The sequence below is a fragment of the Tachyglossus aculeatus genome, chromosome 5, assembly GCF_015852505.1.
Source record: "Tachyglossus aculeatus isolate mTacAcu1 chromosome 5, mTacAcu1.pri, whole genome shotgun sequence".
Lineage (NCBI taxonomy): Eukaryota > Metazoa > Chordata > Mammalia > Monotremata > Tachyglossidae > Tachyglossus > Tachyglossus aculeatus.
Genome location: NC_052070.1, coordinates 44,725,853 through 44,743,309, shown reverse-complemented (window position 1 = coordinate 44,743,309; position 17,457 = coordinate 44,725,853). Strand labels below are relative to the sequence as shown.

Sequence of the window (17,457 nt, the reverse complement as noted above, 5' to 3'; positions counted from 1 at the left end):
CTCTGCCCTCCTTGCCCACCTGTATATATGTATATATGTTTGTACATATTTATTACTCTATTTATTTATTTATTTTACTTGTACATATCTATTCTATTTATTTTATTTTGTTAGTATGTTTGGTTTTGTTCTCTGTCTTCCCCCTTTTAGACTGTGAGCCCACTGTCGGGTAGGGACTGTCTCTATATGTTGCCAACTTGTACTTCCCAAGCGCTTAGTACAGTGCTCTGCACACAGTAAGCGCTCAATAAATACGATTGATTGATTGATTGGGCCTGGGACTGGATTTTCAGTGGTGATTCTTTGTTCTCTGTTCCTGCCTCTCTTTTTTTCTTCAATCTTACTTTTCCCTTTCCTTTTTCTCCCATATCCAAGTTTCCTCAATCACCTCCTCCTGCAGTTACTACTATTATCAAGGTATTTAGTAAGGACTTAGTATATAATAATAACAATAATAATTATAATGATGGCGTTTGTTAAGCGCTTACTATATGCAAAGCACTGTTCTAAGCGCTGGGGGGGGATACAAGGTGATCAGGTTGTCCCACAGGGACATCCCCAGTTTCCAGATGAGGTAACTGAGACCCAGAGAAGTTAAGTATCTTGCCCAAAATCACACAGCTATCTTTATTCCATATGAGGTTAGTGTTAAGAGAACCAAGTACAATTTGGAAAATTCATTCTCTGAAATTTCCAAACCTGGAAAATAATTTAACTTGGTAGGAAAAGAAGAGTATGGTAATCTGCACTGATTTTTGCTCTACAAATTTTGCTTGCCTTGACTATGTGGGAAACGAGGAAGGACTTTGTTTGCCGTAAATTACATTAAAACTCTGTTTCATTCCAGAACTAATGATCTGATGCTTTGCTGTTGGGCACAAACATGGACATTTTTTTTAAAATATGTAGTTATGTAGGGGATTGTTTGGCTTATGCAAAGGCTTATGCTTATGCAGAGAAGCAGCGTGGCTCAGTGGAAAGAGCATGGTCTTTGGAGTCAGAGATCATGGGTTCAAATCCTGGATCCACCAATTGTCAGCCGTGTGACTTTAGGCAAGTCACTTACCTTCTCTGTGCCTCAGTTACATCATCTGTAAAATGGGGATTAAGACTGTGAGCCCCCCGTGGGACAACCTGATCACCTTGTAACCTCCCCAGTGCTTAGAACAGTGCTTTGCACATAGTAAGCGCTTAATAAATGCCATTTGAAAATAAAAGTGGCAGAGCCGGGATTAGAACCCATCACCTCTGATTCTCAAGCCCATGTTCTTTCCACTGAGCCACACTGCTTCTCAATAATAATGATGGCATTTGTTAAGCACTTACTATGTGCCAAGCACTGTTCTAAGCGCTGGGGAGGGATACAGGGTAATCGGATTGTCCCACATGGGGCTCACAGTCTTAATCCCCATTTTCCAGATGAGGGATCTTCCCAGAGAAGTGAAGTGACTTGCCCAAAGTCACAGAGCTGACAAGGAGTGGAGGCGGGATTAGAACCCACGACCTCTGACTCCCAAGCCCGTGCTCTTTCCACTGAGCCACGCTAACTGGGGAGTAGACATGAGATATTCAAGATAAGAGAAGCAGCGTGGCTTAGAGGAAAAAGCCCGGGCTTGGGAGTCAGAGGTCGTGGGTTCTAATTCTGGCTCCGTCACTTGTCAGCTGTGTGACTTTGGGCAAGGCACTTAACTTCTCTGGGCCTGTTACCTCATCTGTAAAATGAGGATTAAGCCTGTGTCCATAGGACAACATGATTACCTTGTATCTACCCCAACGCTTAGAACAGTGTTTGGCACATAGTGAGCGCTTAACAAATACCGTCATTATTATTATTATTATTATTATTATTATCTGATTCCCTATCCCAGATAGGGCTCACAGACTAAGTAGGGTTCCCAGTTGCAAGTCCTGGAATACTGAGTCTGGATTGGAGCAGTTTATTTGAATCAGGCAATCCGACTCAAGTAGCTGGGGAGTTCAAATAAGGCAAATGGACAGAACAGAAGAAAAATAAACATAAGAACACTCAATTCAGTGTAATCTCCAGAAAGCAGAACGAAAAGCCTAAACTTTAAAATTGATACGTACATCAAGTCAGCATGCTTAACATTCTTATCATCGATGGATGATTGATTGCACAAATGTATTTTTCAGTTTGAGGCAAAACAGGGAAGATTTTGCCATGAATATGGCAGAAGCGTCCTCAGAAATAAAACTAAGGGCGTGCGTAAGTGCATCCAGCATACGACGGAAGAGAGGAAAACAGTTGCAAAGCTTTATTTGACGTGGCAGTTTCTAGAAAGGTAGTAAACACAGAAAAATGTAGAAAACGCTAATGTAAGGTGAAATGCCAACATATGGCACTTAAAATCAAAATACTCACCATCTTCAGTGCCACTCAAATGTAATGCATGTGGGCAGGTAATAGAGGGAAGAGAAATGAATAGGGCTGCATCTGGCAGTTAAAAATAGGGGAAATTGCATTAAAGCCGATTTCCATCCCCATGATGTAGAAGAAGTACTTCTCCTCTGACTAGCCACCAGGGCTTCTCCCTATAACACAGATGTGTGTTCTTTTTGCCACCGTTTGGAAGGTAGCTTTTATCAGGGGAAGAAAAAAACGATCCTGCTGGACCGTTTTTGTTTTTAAAATTCCTCTGTCAAGGTGCACTGAACTGGGCAGACTCCTTGAAATGACGGAATGAGCTGCCTTTGGCTGTCAGCAGATGATCCTAACAGCTGATGATCCTTTCTCTGGTCACCACAAATAGAAAATTCCTCCCAGGTTTTCCGGAAATAATCAGAAAGAAGAAGAGCACTGCATGCACAAGCACTTAAGGATTCCAGTGCATTTGGGCCTCCATACTCTTCAAAAAAAGAAAAAAAATCCGAGGCTCCGTCGAATTTAGAAATCATCAATGGGTAAGTGAGTGGTGGCAGCACAGACTAAAAATATTCATTTACTCTCTGAGAAGGCTACCGGCTGAAACAGTAAGGAGTTACTTTTCCAGCCACTCCTTCTCTACTACCAGGGTCTCGTGATTATTATGGATGAGGATAACAAAGTAGTCACTGAGTTTATCTCAGTAAACTCAGTAAACTTACTTAAATGACTCAGTGAAACCAAGCTGGAAGGCTATGAAAAGATTACTAGAACATACTTAAGGCATATTCAAGACTTTAGTCTGTAAGCTCCTTGTGGATTGTCTCCGCCTACTATTTTATTGGGTCCTCTCCCAACTGCTTAGTACAGAGTGCTGCGGCACAGCAAGCCCTCAAGAAAGTCCATTGATTGATTAAGGATTTCAAAAACAAAAATTTGGAAGAATTGTTTCGAGTTTCACTGCTTAAATAATTCTGGCCTATCAACTAGCACAGGACAAGAAAAGAGCACTCATTTCTAACAATGCCTTATCTCGTCTTAAAGCACTACTCCATTGAAAGTCATGATCCACAAAAGGTTTCCATTTCGAGGCTTCAGATGTGGAAGTCTTTTCTCTGAACCTTCTCGAGACAAAACAGCATGGCGACCTTATCGTGTGCTTCATTAAAATGTACAACCACTAGATTATAATAATAATAATAATGGTATTTGTTAAGCGCTTACTATGTGCCAAGCACTGGGGTAGATACAGGGTGATCGCGTTGTCCCACATGGGGCTCACAGTCTTAATCCCCATTTTACAGATGAGGTAACTGAGGCCCAGAGAAATGAAGTGACTTTCCCAAAGTCACGCAGCTGACAAGTGGCAGAGCCAGGATTGGAACCCCCAACCTCCGACTCCCGTAGATAATTTTTGTTATTTCTACAATTGCCCATCACCCCCGCCAGCTCTTCCGTACACTCAACTCCCTTCTCAGGCCCCCGGTTCCTCCCCTTCCTCCTTCCCTCACCCCCAACGATCTGGCCTCCTACTTCATTAACAAAATTAAATCCATCAGGTCCGACCTCCCCAAAGCCTCTTCCCCCCTTTCTCCATCCCCCCGGCTCTCAACACTCTCTGCTACTCTCCCATCCTTCCCAGCAGTATCCTCAGAGGAGCGCTCCTCCCTCCTTTCAAGTGCTACTCCGGCCTCCTGTGCTTCGGACCCCATTCCCTCTCATCTCATGAAATCTCTCGCTCCATCCCTTCTCCCCTCCTTAACGTCCATCCTCAACCGCTCACTCTCCACTGGTTCCTTCCCCTCTGCCTTCAAACATGCCCATGTCTCTCCCATCCTAAAAAAACCCTCTCTTGACCCCACCTCACCTTCTAGTTATCGCCCCATATCCCTCCTACCATTCCTTTCCAAACTCCTTGAACGAGTTGTCTACACTCGCTGCCTAGAATTCCTCAACAACAACTCTCTCCTCGACCCCCTCCAGTCTGGCTTCCGTCCCCTACATTCCACGGAAACTACCCTCTCAAAGGTCACCAATGACCTCCTGCTTGCCAAATCCAGCGGCTCCTACTCTGTCCTAATCCTCCTCGACCTCTCAGCTGCCTTTGACACTGTGGACCACCCCTTCTTCTCAACACGCTATCTGACCTTGGCTTCACAGACTCCGTCCTCTCCTGGTTCTCCTCTTACCTCTCCGGTCATTCTTTCTCAGTCTCTTTTGCAGGCTCCTCCTCCCCCTCCCATCCTCTTACTGTGGGGGTTCCCCAAGGTTCAGTGCTTGGTCCCCTTCTGTTCTCGATCTACACACACTCCCTTGGTGACCTCATTCGCTCCCACGGCTTCAACTATCATCTCTACGCTGATGACACCCAGATCTACATCTCTGCCCCTGCTCTCTCCCCCTCTCTCCAGGCTCGCATCTCCTCCTGCCTTCAGGACATCTCCATCTGGATGTCCGCCCGCCACCTAAAGCTCAACATGTCGAAGACTGAACTCCTTGTCTTCCCTCCCAAACCTTGCCCTCTCCCTGACTTTCCCATCTCTGTTGACGGCACTACCATCCTTCCCGTCTCACAAGCCCGCAACCTTGGTGTCATCCTCGACTCCGCTCTCTCATTCACCCCTCACATCCAAGCCGTGACCAAAACCTGCCAGTCTCAGCTCCACAACATTGCCAAGATCCGCCCTTTCCTCTCTATCCCAACCGCTACCCTGCTCATTCAAGCTCTCATCCTATCCCATCTGGACTACTGCATCAGCCTTCTCTCTGATCTCCCATCCTCGTGTCTCTCTCCACTTCAATCCATACTTCATGCTGCTGCCTGGATTATCTTTGTCCAGAAACGCTCTGGGCATATCACTCCCCTCCTCAAAAATCTCCAGTGGCTACCAGTCAGTCTGCGCATCAGGCAGAAACTCCTCACCCTGGGCTTCAAGGCTGTCCGTCACCTCGCCCCCTCCTACCTCACCTCCCTTCTCTCCTTCTACAGCCCAGCCCGCACCCTCCGCTCCTCCGCCGCTAATCTCCTCACCGTACCTCACTCTCGCCTGTCCCGCCATCGACCCCCGGCCCACGTCATCCCCCGGGCCTGGAATGCCCTCCCTCTGCCCATCCGCCAAGCTAGCTCTCTTCCTCCCTTTAAGGCCCTGCTGAGAGCTCACCTCCTCCAGGAGGCCTTCCCAGACTGAGCCCCTTCCTTCCTCTCCCCCTCATCCCCCTCTCCATCCCCCCCATCTTACCTCCTTCCCTTCCCCACAACACCTGTATATATGTATATATGTTTGTACATATTTATTACTCTATTTATTTATTTTATTTGTACATATCTATTCTATTTATTTTATTTTGTTAGTATGTTTGGTTTTGTTCTCTGTCTCCCCCTTTTAGACTGTGAGCCCACTGTTGGGTAGGGACTGTCTCTATATGTTGCCAATTTGTACTTCCCAAGTGCTTAGTACAGTGCTCTGCACATAGTAAGCGCTCAATAAATACGATTGATGATGATGATGATGATTGCTCGTATAATCACTGATCCACTGCCTCAGCTGGTGGCTCCTGTAACCCCGGTTTACTAATCCAAACAGATGCTTTTGGCATACCCTGTTATACTACTGATGGTATGTATGTGAGATTCAGCCTTTGATTTTATATGGCTTTCCAGAAGATATTTGGGACTGTTGCTGAATCTTTCTGTCCATTTGGAACGGGATTAGTTCCACCCTGGGAAAACCTAAATCCTCTGGGATCGAAACTTCCAAGTGTTGAAAATTCAAGTCAATGAACAGCTTCATCTGCATGTATCTTATGTTTTACTGTTATGGACATCAATAGATAAAAAGGCTCGATGTATTTTACAACCCAGAATACTCACCGCTAGCCTCGGAGATTCAGACAGTGTTGTTTAAACAAGAATTACAATCCTAAAAAACCTTTCAGCCGAGTCCAGCTGTTGCATAAAGTGTTAGAGAGTGCACTTCTACTCCAGGGAGCTTCCTTGGAGTTATCTAAGCACTTATGATAGATTGTACTGCTGCCCCACTTAAAAATCCAGCTTGAAGCTTTCCTGACTTACCCGTTCAAAGAAGACACTCTACCTCATTCCTCGCCCAATTTATACCATATTCTAAAAGTCCTGGCTGATACGATGGACTTGGGGCTAAAGAGACAGCCCCTGAGGTGAAGGGGGAGGGAGGGAATGTGAAAAAGGGATGGCCTTTACTGAACCACCTAGAAGATCTTCCAAGTCATTCTTGTTCTTCAGCTTTTATTTGCTATTTGTGCCTTGGTTTCTCTTATTATAATACTTGGAGTAAAGAAGAGCTGATTTTAAAAAGCCAACAAAAAACTAAAAGGTGGTCCATTTTATTTCCCTATGTGGCAGGCACGTTGGCTTGGAGCCTTAATTTCCATCAAATCTGAAGGCTTCCATGTATATTAATATTCATCTCCCCCTCTAGACTGTGAACTTCTTGTGGGCAGGGAATGCATCTGTTTGATGTTGCATCTCTCCCAAGCGCTTAGTGTGATGCTTTGCACACAGTAAGTGCTCAATAAATAAGAACAAATGAATGGAAACCCCCTTGATGGGGAATCTTTAAACTCTAGGGTCTAAGCTTAAAATTACCCAAATTCCTTTTTTAAAAACAAAACCAAAAAAACTTTTCAGCATCTGGAAGATCATTTAACTCTCAAGAGTGAACAGAATCTCCTCACCTGCCTGCTCAGATTTCCCTTGTTAAAGATGGATGGAGAGTTTATTCTTATTTGAATTATAAGAGAACAAAATTTGAATTACAGGGAAGAGCAAAACATCTGTTTTCTGGTCTTTTACACATTCTGTACAGTGCATTGCCCAGTTTGGGCGCTTTATAAATGTTGTCATAAGAATAATGTTCACTGAAATAATTAATTGAAGGGTGGGTTTTTTTTCCCTTGGGAAGGAAGCTTGGTTCTCTTCTTTTTAGAGAGGCATCCATTTGCCAACATGCCTCACTTTGATGGAATTATATTGGGTATGTAGCTACAACTTGAAGAACTCATTTTTAAAGTAAATGAAACATACCAGTATTGGATCCTCGAAAAAAAATTTCTGAGCCCACTGTTGGATTCAGTTTCTTTTTCAAATTTTATTCTCGACTCTTCGATAAACATTTGAAATTGAGGTCTTAATGTCCCTTACCCTTTTCCAGATTCAGTTCAACTTCACACCACATTAAAAAATATGGAACTATAAAGAAGACTTTCCCAACACTTTCTCAAAATGAAGTTTGCTTCGGAGACAGTGGAATTCCATCTTCCCCCATCTCATCAAACAATTACTTACAGATGGAGTCTGTTTGCTCTTTTGGCTTAGTACTGGGCCCCTTCCTCTTGCCAGTTGACTAAAGTTTTCCGAGTAGGATAGAACTAACCATTCACTCCTAACCCCGCCCTCTTGTGATTTTTAATGCTTTCTGAAACAGCACTGACGAAAAGCAAGTAGGCTTTGGGAGGAATCAGATCATATCCACCTTGGGAGGAACAGCTTTGGAAATTCCACTGAAAGCACCAAAATCTCACTCCAATACTGCTTTATAAAAAATCTGAGCAGCATTGTGCAGCCTATTTAGAAGTTTTAAGAGTAAATTCTAGAACCAGGAGAAGATTCCTCAGTAGGGTCGGTAAGCTCCTTGAGGGCAGGGATCATGTTGCCTATCAAAAATCTGAGCAGCATTGTGCAGCCGAGTTAGAAGTTTTAAGAGTAAATTCTAGAACCAGGAGAAGATTTCTTATTAGGATCAGTAAGCTCCTTGAGGGCAGGGATCATGTTTCCTATATCTATTGCTCTCTTCCATATGCTTAGTACAGTGCCCAGAAGACAAGCAAATTATTATTATTAATATTGTGGTATTTGAGCTGTTACTATGTTCATTCATTCATTCAATCGTATTTATTGAGCGCTTACTTTGTGCAGAGCACTGTACTAAGCACTTGGGAAGTACAAGTTGGCAACATAGATAGACAGTCCCTACCCAACCACGGGCTCACAGTCTAGAACCGGGAGACAGACAACAAAACAAAACATGTGGACAGGTGTCAAGTCATCAGAATAAATAGAAGTAAAGCTAGATGCACATCATTAACAAAATAAATAGAATAGTAACTATGTACAAGTAAAATAAATAGAGCAATAAATATGTACAAGCATCTGTACAAGTGCTGTGGGGAGGGGAGGGAGGTAGGGCGGGGGGATGGGGAGGAGGAGAAGAAAAAGGGGGCTCAGTCTGGGAAGGCCTCCTGAAGGAGGTGAGCATCATCAGTCGTCATCAATCGTCTTTATTGAGCGCTTACTATGTGTAGAGCGCTGTACTAAGCGCTTGGGAAGTACAAATTGGCAACACATAGAGACAGTCCCTACCCAACAGTGGGCTCACAGTCTAAAAGGGGGAGACAGAGAACAAAACCAAACATACCAACAAAATAAAATAAATAGGATAGCTATTTACAAGTAAAATAAATAAATAAATAAATAAATAGAGTAATAAATATGTACAACCATATATACATATATACACTCAGGAGGGCTTTGAAGGGAGGAACAGAGCTAGCCTGGCGGATGTGTGGAGGGAGGGCATTCCTAAGCATTGAGTTGGATACAACTTGCTGACCTCCCTGCCTCTTGTCTCTTTCCACAACAGTGCATGCTCCATTCTGCTGCCCGAATCATTTTTCTTCAAAAACGTTCAGACCATGCTTCCCCGTTCCTCAAGGAACTCCAGTGATTGCCCATCCACCTCCGCATCAAACAAAAACTCCTCACCATCGTCTTTAAAGCCCTTATCCACCTTGCCCCCTCATACCTCACCTCCCTGCTCTCCTATTACAACCCAGCCCGCACACTTTGTTCTTCTCATGCTAACCTTCTCGCAGTACCTCGATCTCGTCTATCTCACTGCAGACCGCTCGCCCAAAACCCACCTCTGGCCTGGAACGCTCTCCCACCTCATATCAGACAGATAATTGCTCTCCCCCGCTTCAAAGCCTTATTGAAGGCACATCGCCTCCAGGAAGCCTTCCCTGACTGAGCCTTCCTCTCCTCTTCTCCCACTCCCTTCTGCACCGCTCATACACGCTCCTTTATTCATCTTCTCTCCCTTACCTCGGCACGTATGTATATAGCTGTAATTTATTTATTTATCTATTTATTTAATTATATTAATGTCTGTCTCCCCCTCTAGACTGTGAGCATGTTGTGGGCAGGGAGTATGTTTGATGTTATATTGCACTCTCCCAAGCGCTTAGTACTGTGCTTTGCACACAGTATGCACTCAATAAATATGATAAATAATAAATAAATACAAGGGCATCCACCCACCCCTAAACTTGCATCCTTGGCCTTCCTCCCTGAAGAGGGGAGAGGTATTTGCCCGCCTCCCAGGGAGAGGGGGGCTCACCATGGGTCACCCCTTCCTCCCCACCAATAAAGAAGAACCAGAGGGGCCTGTGTGGTATGTCGTCTTTACCTGTTCCCCTCCATCTCAAGGGTCCAGGACCCCCAGCCTCGTGACTCTGGGGTGTGGCCTGCCCCCCAGCCCTCCCCCTCCCCCTTGGGGTCCCTTGAGAAGCAGCATAGCCTAATTGTAAGAGCCCGGGCTCGGGGGGCAGAAGATAATAATAATAATAATAATCATGATGGCATTTGTTAAGCACTTACTATGTGCAAAGCACTGTTCTAAGTGCTGTGGGGGATACAAGGTGATCAGGTTGTCCCACGTGGGGCTCACAGTGTTCATCCCCATTTTATAGATGAGGTAACTGAGGCTCTGAGAAGTTAAGTGACTTGCCCAAGGTCACACAGCAGACGTGGGGGAGCCAGGATTCGAACCCATGACCTCTGACTCCAAAGCCCAGGCTCTTTCCACTGCACCACGCTGCTTCACGCTACTTCTCAGAAGATGTGGGTTCTAATCCCACATCCCACTCTACTTGTACGTATTCTATTTTATTCTGTTAGTATGTTCTGTCTTGTTGTCTGTCTCCCCCTTCTAGACTGTGAGCCCACTGTTTAGGGACTGTCTCTATATGTTGCCAACTTGGACTTCCCAAGCGCTTAGTACAGTGCTCTGCACACAGTAAGCACTCAGTAAAGGAGGCCTTTACTCCAGGAGGCCTTCCCAGACTGAGCCCCTTCCTTCCTCTCCCCCTCGTCCCCCTCTCCATCCCCCCATCTTACCTCCTTCCCTTCCCCCCAGCACCTGTATATATGTATATATGTTTGTACTTCTTTATTTATTTTACCTGTCCATATCTATTCTATTTATTTTACTTTGTTAGTATGTTTGGTTTTGTTCTCTGTCTCCCCCTTTTAGACTATGAGCCAACTGTTGGGTAGGGACTGTCTCTATATGTTGCCAACTTGTACTTCCCAAGCGCTTAGTCCAGTGCTCTGCACACAGTAAGCGCTCAATAAATACGATTGATAGTAAATACGATTGAATGGATGAATGAATGAAGGTAATCAGGTTGGACACAGTCCATGTCCCACATGGGGCTCACAGGCCCACAGTCTTAATTCCCATTTTACACATGAGGGAACCGAGGCCCAGAGAAGTGAAGTGACTTGCCCAAGGTCATACAGTGGACAAGTGGCGAAGCGGGGACTAGAACCCAAGTCCTTCTGACTCCTAGTCCTGTGCTCTATCCACTAGGCCATGCTGCTTCCCCCTGGACTGATGGATTGACTCTTCTAGACTGTGAGCCTACTGTTGGGTAGGGACTGTCTCTATATGTTGCCAGCTTGTACTTCCCAAGTGCTTAGTACAGCGCTCTGCACACAGTAAGCGCTCTATAAATACGATTGATTGATTGATTGATTGATTTCACCCAAAAGAAGAGAAGCAACATGACTTAGTGGCAAGAGCCCGGGCTTGGGAGTCGGAGGTCATGGGTTCTAATCCTGGCTCCGCCACTTGTCAGTTGTGTGACCTTGGGCAAGTCACTTACCTTCTCTGGGCCTCAGTACCTCATCTGTAAAATGGGGATGAAGACTGTGAGCCTTGTATCTACCCCAGTGCTTAAAACAGTGCTTGGCACATAGTAAGCGCTTAACAAATACCAACATTATTGTTATTATTATTATTATTACCCAAAAGTCATCTGAAGAGCACAAGTCAGTCCATTGGATTTGAGTTTGGACTCCCCACAGGCCCATGGTGCCCTGGATTTTTTAGGTGGTTACAAGGGCTGAACGTAATCTTTGCATTTTAACTCTGGAGCTCAAGGTCTTCTATCCAGCTCCTCCATATAAGGAAAACCGGCATCATCTCCCCCGAGCCGGGCGTCGGAGTTCTCGCGTCGGTCAATCCCGCAGAGCCCCGTCAGGCCTTCCCCCTCGCTGCCGCTTCAAGGCCAAAAGGGCAGGATTTCAGCCGTCCATTCACCGCCTTGGCAGTTGGGTCAGTGCCAAGCAGGCCAAGGACCAAAGCTTTTGGAACCAGCCAGCCAACGTGCTAGAACAGATGTCGGGAGAGGCTTGCGGCGGAGAGTCTCCAGAAAGGAAGTAAAATTGTCCTGTCCTTTTAAAAATGGAAAATGCCTTGGCAGGGTGATGTATTATCTGCCTGGCTGCTTTTTCTCTCTGTCTCCATCAAGGCTTGAAAAGTACTGGCACTTCTGCCTCCTCGAGCGGAGCTCAGTATAACTGGACCACATCTAATGCCTGAACAATGCAAATGAAGATCGAAACTGTTGTTTCCTTGGATGTGTGTGACTAAACGCTCAGAGAGGACATTTTCTTTGAGGTTAGCTCCAGAGGATGGCGCTTCTTTAAAAGGACCTGTTGGGTCCCAGTTTTCATTGACAGCTGAAATCAATCAATCAATCAATCGTATTTATTGAGCGCTTACTGTGTGCAGAGCACTGTACTAAGCACTTGGGAAGTACAAGTTGGCAACATGAGAGACAGTGGGCTCACAGTCTAGAAGCTGAAATCATTCCTCAACCGGAGTCTGAAGCCAGGCTGGTACGGACGATTGTCTTCCTCTGAGAAGGGAGCAGAGAATCAACCGGTCGTATTTACTGAGCGCTTACTGTGTGAGGAGCACTGTACTAAGCGCTTGGGAGAGTCATCAGACAACCAGTCTTATTTACTGAATGCTTACTGCATGCAGAGCACTGTACTAAGTGCTAGGGGAAGCAGCGTGGCTCAGTGGAAAGAGCCCGGCCTTTGGAGTCAGAGGTCAGGGGTTCAAATCCCGGCTCTGCCAATTGTCAGCTGTGTGACTTTGGGCAAGTCACTTCACTTCTCTGTGCCTCAGTTACCTCATCTGGAAAATGGGGATTAAGACTGTGAGCCCCCCATGGGACAACCTGATCACCTTGTAACCTCCCCAGCACTTAGAACAGTGCTTTGCATCATCATCATCAATCGTATTTATTGAGCGCTTACTGTGTGCAGAGCACTGTACTAAGCGCTTGGGAAGTACAAGTTGGCAACATATAGAGACAGTCCCTACCCAACAGTGGGCTCACAAAGTAAGTGCTTAATAAATGCCATCATTATTATTATTATTATTATTATTACAATATAAATAGAGCACATTCCCTGCCCACAACGAGCTTAGAGTCAAAAGGAGAACAGAACTGTGAGCCCCATTGCGGGACAAGATGACCTCGTGTCTACCCTAGTGCTTAGTACGGGGTCTGGCTCGTAGTAAGTGCTTAACAAATACCATTAAAAAAAATCTTCCCATGTTTGTTATGACTCTTAAGATCCTAGTAGAAATCAAGAAGCATGAAAGCCACACTAATGATCGGCAACTGCAACCAGCAACCATTCCATTTTCCGTATTTTTATTTTATTTTCTGGTATTTGCTAAGCGCTCTCTGTGAGCCCAGCACTATACTAAGCGCTGAAGTAGATAAAAGTTAATCAGGTCGGACACAGTCCCTGTCCCACGGGGGCTCACAGTCTTAATCTTAGAGATTAAGTCTTCGTCTTAGAGAAGCAGTGTGGCTTAGTGGAAAGAGCCCGGGCTTGGGCGTCAGAGGTCATGGGTTCTAATCCTGGTGCCGCCACTTGTCAGCTGTGTGACTTTAGGCAAGTTACTTAACTTCTCTGTGCCTCAGTTACCTCATCTGTAAAATGGGGATCAAGACTGTGAGCCCACATGGGACAACCCGATTACCTTGTATCTACCCCAGCGCTCAGCACAGTGCTTTGCACATAGTAAGTACTTAACAAATACCATTATTATTATTATTATTAATAATAATCCCCATTTCACAGGTGACATAACTGAGACACAGAGAAGTGAAGTGACTTGCCCAAGGTCACACAGTGGACAAGTGTCAGGGCTGGGATTAGAACTCAGGTCCTTCCTACTCCCAGGCCTGTGCTCTTTCCACTTGTCCGTGCTGCTTCGTGATGTCAGCCCCATCATGCCCAAACAGTTCTTTCTCCCATGGGGCATTTCATGGCACGCGTAGGCTCTGTTGCTGAGGAGGGGCACAGGGTCGGAGGGAATTAGTGAGCTGATGGGCTTGGCCTCTGATGAGATATGGTAATATAATTTTTAGGAATTTGCCGGTCAGTTCCTCTAAGCCTAGGCAGGAAAACCATTTCCCCCTCAAAGGCTGGCAATAAGCACACGCACAGCCCAAGTTGCTTAACCGAAACCCTAGTGTATTGACCGAGCCTCTATAAACTCTGGTAGTACTGGTGCTTCTGAAACAGTTTCATGCTACAAAATGATCACTGTCATCTTTGATTAATATCTATAGGTATTATTTATGTCACTCTTGTAGGCACCGTACAAAAAGGGTTTATAATAGTAATAATAATAACGGTATTTGTTAAGCACTTACTATGTGCCAAGGTACTGTTGTAAGTGCTTGGGGAGATACAAGGTGATCAGGTTGTCCCATGTGGGGCTCACAGACTTAATCCCCATTTTACAGATGAGATAACTGAGGCACAGAGAAGCTAAGTGACTTGCCCAAAGTCACACAGCTGACAAGTGGCGAAGCCGGAATTGGAACCCATGACCTCTGACTTCCAAGCCCGTGCTCTTTCCACTAAGCCATGCTGCTTCACTCATGTTCTAGAGATTATGTTCTAGAGATGGTGCCAGTAAGCACGTATGGCGTTTAGTAGGCTTGGCTTTATCTATATAGTTTGCTCCCCCCTCAGCATGGCACCTGGAGAGTTTCCAGTACTCTATTAGTCTTGGCTACGGGAGGGAGAGGCAAGCAGAGGCCTATCCATTCCATTCCTAGCTTGGGCAGTGGCTAGTGAGTGGAAGGCAATCTGCTACAAGTCAAAACTCACCCATGACGGGCATCAGCGGCACGGAAGCAAGTCGAGGGTGAGACTCAAGTTTACTGCACGGAAGAAGACAATGGTAAACCACTTCCGTATTTTTACCAAGAAAACTCCACGGACTCACTCCCGGAATGATTGTGGATGGACGTGAGGGGTACTGGGAGAGATGCGTCCATGGAGTCGCTCTGGGTCGGAGATGACTCGACAGCATAAGACAAGACAAGATGTACTTTGTAGGGGGCTGAGGGGAGGGGAGTGTTTGTGTATGTGGTCTCTGTGTGTGTGTGTGTGTGTGTGTGTGTGCAATCACTCTTTTCAAGACGGTTGAGGGAGATGAGCATAGACTGCAGACACATGTGGAGGGTAGCCTCATCTCATCTCCATTTTATAGGCACTGGGATCTTGGAAGAGGGGTGAAAGTTCAAGTTCAAGAAGTGGACTCTTAGTGGAAAGAGCCCAGAACTAGGAGTCAGGAAACCAGAGCTCCAATCCCATCCCACTTGCCTGCTGCGTGACTTCGGGCAAGTCACTCAGCTTCTCTGGTCTTCAGCCTCCTCATCTTTAAAATGGGGATTCTACCCTTGCTCTTCCTCCTACTTAGACTGTGAGACCCATGTGGAACAGGGACTGTGTCTGACCTGATTAACTTGCGTTTACCCCAGTGCTTGACACACTGCTTCGCACATAGTAGCCATTTAACAAATATTTAACGGTAGAAGCTAGTGGCCCAGAGAAGCTGCATAGCCTAGTGGAAAGAGTGCTCTGCACACAGTAAGTGCTCAATAAATACGACTGAATGAAAGAGCACAGTCCTGGGAGTCAACAGTTCTAATCCCAGATCTGTCACTTGTCTGCTGTGTGACTTTGGGCAAGTCACATAATTTCTAAATGGGGATTAAGATTGTGAGCCCAATGTGGGACTGGGACTGTGTCCAATCCAATTACCTTGTATCTACCCCAGCACTTAGTACAGCGCTTGGCACATAGTAAGCACTTAACAAATATCATTAAAAAATTACTAGTTATTATCATCACTATTTAGATCAGTGGTAAGAATAATAAGATGGGGATAGATGATGCTGAAACGGTAATGCTCACCCGTCAAAGCTCAGGATGTGCATATTTTAAAAATACTTCTCCATCCGTTTTCCCTCTCTTCCTCCCTGTCTTGATGTTTTTCAGGTGCCTTTCCCTATAGTCACCAAAAAGATATTGTGTCTGGGCCCAGGAGTTCCTAACTTCCACCCTGTCAAAACTCACCTTTGAAGGCCTCCTAGGAGCTGCCCAAGAGATACAGCCTAGTATGAACTTTCAGAAACCAAGAAGGAAATGCTGAAAGGTAATAGTTTACAAATATTAAGGGCTAGTGATAGGGAAAGTATTGCAATCCCCTCTTTCTTGCCAGCCAAGTAAACATTGCTCTGTCTTGACTACCCACATGATCATCATCCCTTAAAGAGGTGAATGATCTAAAAATGGTTACCAGATCTGAGTTCCTGTGAGTTTCTCCCAGAATTTCTCACTCTAGACTGTAAGCTCATTGCAGGCAGGGAACATGTCTACCAGATCTATAGTATTGTATTCTCCCAAGCGCTTAGTATAGTGCTCTGCACACAGTAAGCTCTCAATAAATACCATTGATTGATAATTGTGCCCTCCATATAATATAATATTAAAACATGCATGCCACGACTACATTTGGAAATAGCATTCCCAGTTGCAACTTCCAGGAACCATTTTCCTTCCCCTCCAAATTAATTAACTCCCAACACCTCTGTTGCATCAACCAAACACCCAACCTTTAGATTATTAATTCCTATCCTAAGCACTTATGTTCATGTGCATTTTTGAAATTTTTTTTGTTATCTATATATAGATATAGATATAAATGTACACATATCAATTACTCACCTATTTGTTGAGTGCTTACTGTGTTCAAAGCACAGTACTAAGCACTTTGGAGAATACAATACTAAAGAGTTGGTAGACATGTTCCCTGCCCACAAGGAGCTTACAGTTTAGAGGGGGAGACAGACATTAAAATGAATTAAGGATATTTACATAAGTTCTGTGGGACTAAGGGGGCAGAGATTATCAAGTTTTTAAAGGGTACACCTATAAGTACAATTTTTCCTTGGGATATTTCATCCTGATACATCATTCATTCATTCAATCGTATTTATTGAGCTGTGTGCAGAGCACTGTACTAAGCGCTTGGGAGGTACAAGTTGGCAACATATAGAGACGGTCCCTACGTGTATCACTTCCTGCTATAGGTTTGTTCTTCCTCCGGTTCCTACTATTTGTAGATAATTTTTGTCTGACTCCCCCATTAGATTGAAATCTCCCTGAGGCTAGAAAACAGGTTTTATTGTGGTTGAACTCTCCTGAGGGTTTAGCACAGTCCTTAGTACTCAGTCTTGTCTTGTCCTTGTCTCATCGAGTCGTCTCCAACCCATAGCGATTCCATGGTTGCATCTGTCCCAGAACGCCCCACCTCCATCCGCAATCGTTCTGGTAGTGTGTCCACGGAGTAGGAGCTTAATAAATACCATTGATGGATTGATTTTTCTCTGTTTTATGGTACTCGTTAAGCGCTTACCATGTGTCAAACGCTGTTCTAAGCACTGGAGTAGGTACAACTCAATTATGTCAGACACAGTCTCTGCCCTGCATGGGGCTCATGGTCTGAAGTAGAAAATAGAGCAGATGTTGACTCCCCGTTTGACAGTTGAGGAAACCGAGGCTCAAAGAAATGAAGTGACTCGCCCAA

The 17,457-nt window shown here is 45.0% G+C and overlaps 1 non-coding gene across 1 annotated transcript; it reads left to right on the top strand.

The window, feature by feature from the left end:
• The first annotated feature begins 14,542 nt into the window (after positions 1-14,542).
• On the top strand, positions 14,543-14,680 carry LOC119929168. Its single transcript, XR_005451306.1, has one exon. It is a non-coding gene; the product is annotated as a small nucleolar RNA SNORA7 (small nucleolar RNA).
• The last annotated feature ends 2,777 nt before the right edge of the window (positions 14,681-17,457 follow it).